Source organism: Trichechus manatus, unplaced genomic scaffold (assembly GCF_000243295.1).
Source record: "Trichechus manatus latirostris isolate Lorelei unplaced genomic scaffold, TriManLat1.0 scaffold00353, whole genome shotgun sequence".
Taxonomy (NCBI): domain Eukaryota; kingdom Metazoa; phylum Chordata; class Mammalia; order Sirenia; family Trichechidae; genus Trichechus; species Trichechus manatus.
The window spans coordinates 201,802-206,754 of record NW_004444289.1 but is presented as its reverse complement, the minus strand read 5'-3'; the positions used below and the strand labels follow the sequence as shown (position 1 = coordinate 206,754).

General features: G+C 38.8%; 1 pseudogene; it reads right to left on the bottom strand.

Annotated features, from left to right (window-relative positions):
* Nucleotides 1–3,658: 3,658 nt before the first annotated feature.
* Nucleotides 3,659–4,671, bottom strand: LOC101357022 (olfactory receptor 4K14-like; annotated as a pseudogene).
* Between the last annotated feature and the right edge of the window lie 282 nt (nt 4,672–4,953).

The window sequence follows — 4,953 nt, the reverse complement described above, 5'->3', positions numbered from 1 at the left end:
TGGAATATAAAATGGTAGAACCACTATGGGAAACGGTTTGGCACTTCCTTAAAAAGCCAGAAATAAAAATGTCATATGATCCAGCAATCCCACTCCTAGGTATATCGCCTAGGAAAATAAGAGCCATGCTATGAATAGACATATGCACACTCATGTTCATTGCAGCATTATTCATAATAACAAAAGATGGAAACAACCCAAGTATCCATCAACAGATAAATGGATAAACTGTGGTACATACACACAGTGGAATATTATGCAATGATAAACAATAATGATGAATCTTCGAAACAGCTCACAACATGGATGAATCAGGAGGACATTATGCTGAGTGAAATAAGTCAGTCACAAAAGGACAAATATTGTATGAGACCACTATTATAAAGCCCAAGAAAAGGTTTATACACAGAAAGGAATGTTCTATGATGGTTACCATAGATGTGGTGGGGAGGGAAGAAGAATCACTAACTAGGTAGTAGACACATATTAATTCTGGTGAAGGGAAAGGTAATACACAATATGGAGGAAGTCAGCAGAGCTTGACTAAGGCAAAGGAAAACACTGAGATGCACAAGAAAAAAGGGCAACCACAATATATACTATAAAATGCACAACCCTGTAACAACAGTAATAACAAACAATAATTTACAAGTGGATATATAGGTAGATAAAACCCAAAAAACCAAGCCCATTGCCATCGAGTCAATTCCAACTCATAGCGATCCTATAGGACAGAGTAGAACTGTTGTGTGTGAGTTTGTACTGGAGTACACCCATGTGTATATATAGGTATGGTTTTGTATGTTTCTACATACATATTTGTATGTGCTGCATGTACATTCATATACATAATTGAGCACATGTGGGCACAGTTATGGGAACTTTCCAGACAGAACCAAATACCCTGTGGGATGGAGTTACTGGGCTTGAGGAGTAAGGGCCTGTCATGGATTGAATTATATCCCCTCAAAAATGTGTGTATCAATTTGGCTGGGCCATGATTCCTGGTATTGTGTGATTTTCCTATGTGTTGTAAATCCTGCCTCTATGATGTTAACGACGGAGGATGGGTGGCAATTGTGTTAGTGAGGCAGGACTCAATCTACAAGATTGGATTGTATCCTAAGGCAATCTCTTGAGATACAGAAGAGAGAAGTGAGCAGAGAGACAGGGAGACCTCATACCACCAAGAAATTAGTGCCAGGAGCAGAGCACGTCCTTTGGACCTGGAGTCCCTGGGCTGAGAAGCTCCTAGTCTGGGGGAACACTGATGGGAAGAAGGCCAACACAGAGAGAAAGACTTCCCCTGGAGCTAATGCCCTGAATTTGGACTTTTAGGCTACTTTACTGTGAGGAAATAAACTTCTCTTTGTTAAAGCCATCCACTTGTGGTATTTCTGTTATAGCAGCACTAGATGACTAAGACAGGGCCTTAGTCTCTGGGGCATTCAAGTCAATTGGCATAACACAGTTCATAAAGGTAATTAATGATCTACATCCTAATTTGGTAAGTAGTGTCTGGGGTCTTAAAATCTTGAGAGTGGCCATCTAAGATACATCTACTGGTCTCCTCTTACCTGGAGCAAAGGAGAGTGAAAAAAAACGAAATACTCAAGGAAGCAATTAGTCCAAAGGACTAATGGCCCACATGAACCACAGCCTCCTCCAGCCAGAGACCAGAAGAACTAGATGGTGCCCGGCTACCACTACTGGCTGCTCTGACCAGGAACACAATAGTAGGTCTCAGCTAGAGTGGAAGAAAAATGTAGAACAAAATACAAATTCATAAAAAAGACCAGACTTACTGGTATGATAGAGACTGGTGGATCCCCTGAGACTATAGCTCTAAGACACCCTTCTAACTTGGAACTAAAGACCCTCCCAGAGATCACTTTTCAACCAAATAATAGACAGGCCTATAAAATAAACAATAACACCTGTGAGGAAGGCACTCCTTAGAACAATCAACTACATGAGACCAAGTGGGCAGCATTTGCCCAAATGCAAAGATGAGAAGGCAGAAAGGGGCAGAGAAATCGAATGAATGGAAATGGGGAACCCAAGGTGGAAATGTGGGAGAGTGATGACACATTTCAGGGTTTGCAACCTTGTTATGGAACAATTTGTGTATGAATTATTGAATGGAGAGCTAATTTGTTGTGTAAACTTTCACCTAAAGCACAATAAAATGTTCAAAAAAATAATTATTAGAAGGTCCATTCAGTTACTCAAGTAATTGAGTCATTCATTAACCAATCCTCTCTGATGTTTCAGAGTCAACCTATGATAAAACTGCTTGAGTTCTCTGAACATTAGTTTGGTCAGTATCAAAGTTATCTCTTGCTTGTTTGGTTTTTTTTTGGGGATCCAGAAACATTTACAACTCACCGTAGTATCTGAATCTGTGGAGTCAAATACACCCTTCTTATTATCAAGGAACAGAATTAACTTGGTAAAGAGATGTAGTATTTATTTAAAATCTATTTTGGGTTAAAATGTATTAATTTAACAATCTAATGCACATTAATTGGTAACACTAAAATTTGTGTTTATATCACACTATAGAATATGGATTTTCTCACATGTAATATAATTTCTGTAATAAAATATCACTGGCATGCATTCATTTTTTAAACAGAAAAATTAAGCATGATACATATTCACAAGGAAAAGTGTACTTTTAAAATAAATAAAATGTTGAAATGGTGTTTTGTTTTTTTCTCTCCTCTCAAACCTCCAAAATCAGGCCAAAGATTTATAGGGCATTATTTAATACCAGGCTAACTTTCCTGTGCCAAAAGTTTCATGTCTTGAATGTTTCCCCCTTGCTGGTTGAACCCTGTTAAGGAAATGAAAACTCATTTTTATGTAACTAAAACAAAATAAACTATTAAGATAAATCTGATTAAAAAAGAAAGAATGAAAATTGCAAAATATATTCCAAAGTGTACGTGTGGGGTAGAGTGTGCGTGTGTGTATTGTTGTTGGGCCATCTAGTGGCTTCTGACTCATAGAAACTCTCTGTGACAGAGTAGAACTGCCCCAGAGGGTTACTGAGGCTGTAGTTTTTATGGGAGCAGATCACCAGGTCTTTTCTCTTGTGGAGCAGCTGGTGGGTTTCAACTGAGTACTTAACCATTGAACCCCTGGGATCTCTCTCTATATATGTATGCATATTTACATATGTATATATATCTCCATATAGGAGTCCCTGAGTGGTGAAAAAGGTTAACATGCTCAGCTGTTAATCAAAAGGTTGGAAGTTCAGGTCCACTCAGAGATACCTTAGAAGAAAGTCCTGGCTATCTACTTCCAAAAACTCAGCCATTGAAAGCCCTACGGAGTACAGTTCTACCCAGACACACATGGGGTCTCCATGAGTTAGAATCGACTTGACAGCAGCTTTATTTTTAATATATACATATATACATGTATCTATGTAAGTATGTTTATATATATACACACACATCACATATATGTACATATATACATATATACACATATATAATTTTGTTGACATCAACAATTGTTTCTTATAATAAAATACATTACAAATTATATCAATATAATGTAAGAATAAATCATTGAATACAATCACATTAAAAAATAATATTCCCCTGAATGAGTAAGAACATATAACTCTATGGAAAGCTGGAATTCAGTGAAAAGTCACATGTCGGTTCCGCAGTTTCTTCATAGCTGCTCTCATTTCTTCATTTCTCAATGTGTAGATAAGCAGGTTCAAGAGTGGAGTAAAAATGGTGTGAGACACAGACAGGAGCTTATCCACCAAGAAGCTACTGAAAGGCCACAGATAAATAAAAATGCAGAGTCCAAAAAAGAGTGTGACCCCCATGATGTGTGCAGAGCAAGTAGACAGTGCTTTGGATACCCCTCCAGCTGCATGCTGTCAGACAGTGATGAGGATAATGGTGTAGGAAATCAAGAGGAGCAGAGAACAGCTCATGGAAAGCAACCCACTGTCTGAGATCCTAAGTATGCCCAAGACATAAGTGTCCATGCAGGCAAGCTTGATCACCAGAAGGAAGTCACAGAAGCTGTCCATTTCATTGGAGCCACAGTAAGGTAAATTCACAGTAAAGGCCATCTGACTGATGGAGTGCACAAATCCAATGGCCCATGAAACAAACACCAATCCAATGCAAGTTCGCTGGCTCATCACGGTCATGTAATGCAAGGGTTTGCATATGGCCACATGCCTGTCATAGGCCGTGGAAACTAGCAGCACCATCTCAGCACCACCAATAAAGTACAAGAAGAAGATGTGAGCCCTACATCCCCCAAAGGAGATGAGCTTTTGATCACTAAGGAAGTGCCTGATCATCTTGGGGGTGGCAAATGAGGCCAGCCACATGTCCAGAAAAGATAGGTTCCCCAGCAGGAAGTACATGGGGGAAGAGTGCAAGCGGGGGTTAGAAATGACAGCAACCACAATAAAGAGGTTACCTAGTACAATGGCCACATAGAGCCCAAAGAAGAACATAAAGAAAAAAATTTGGAGATGTGGTGAAGTGCAGACTCCGTGCAACATAAATTCTGACACCAAGGAATAATTCTGTAGGGCCATTGTTTCAGGTCTCAGATTTAGTTTTGAATCTATAATAAAGAAAAGAGATGTAAGTGAAAATGCCTGCTAACTACCAGGCACATAGAAAGTGATCAACTAAGTATTAATTTGAATGTACTCTTAATTTGTAAGCGATACGTATTATACACTATATAGAAGATTATAAACAAGTTCGTACCCACATGTATATTTACCTTTTAGACTTCAGTGTTTCCTTATGGGTATCTGGACTTCTGCGAGACTCCAGCATAGGGGAGAGTTGTGGGAACATTTTTTTTCTCCCATCTATAACCACTGTCCATGGGGAAAGGTGGAATCAATTAAGTGCAGAGTGTGAACTAAAAATCTTTAGGAAGTTTGAGAAT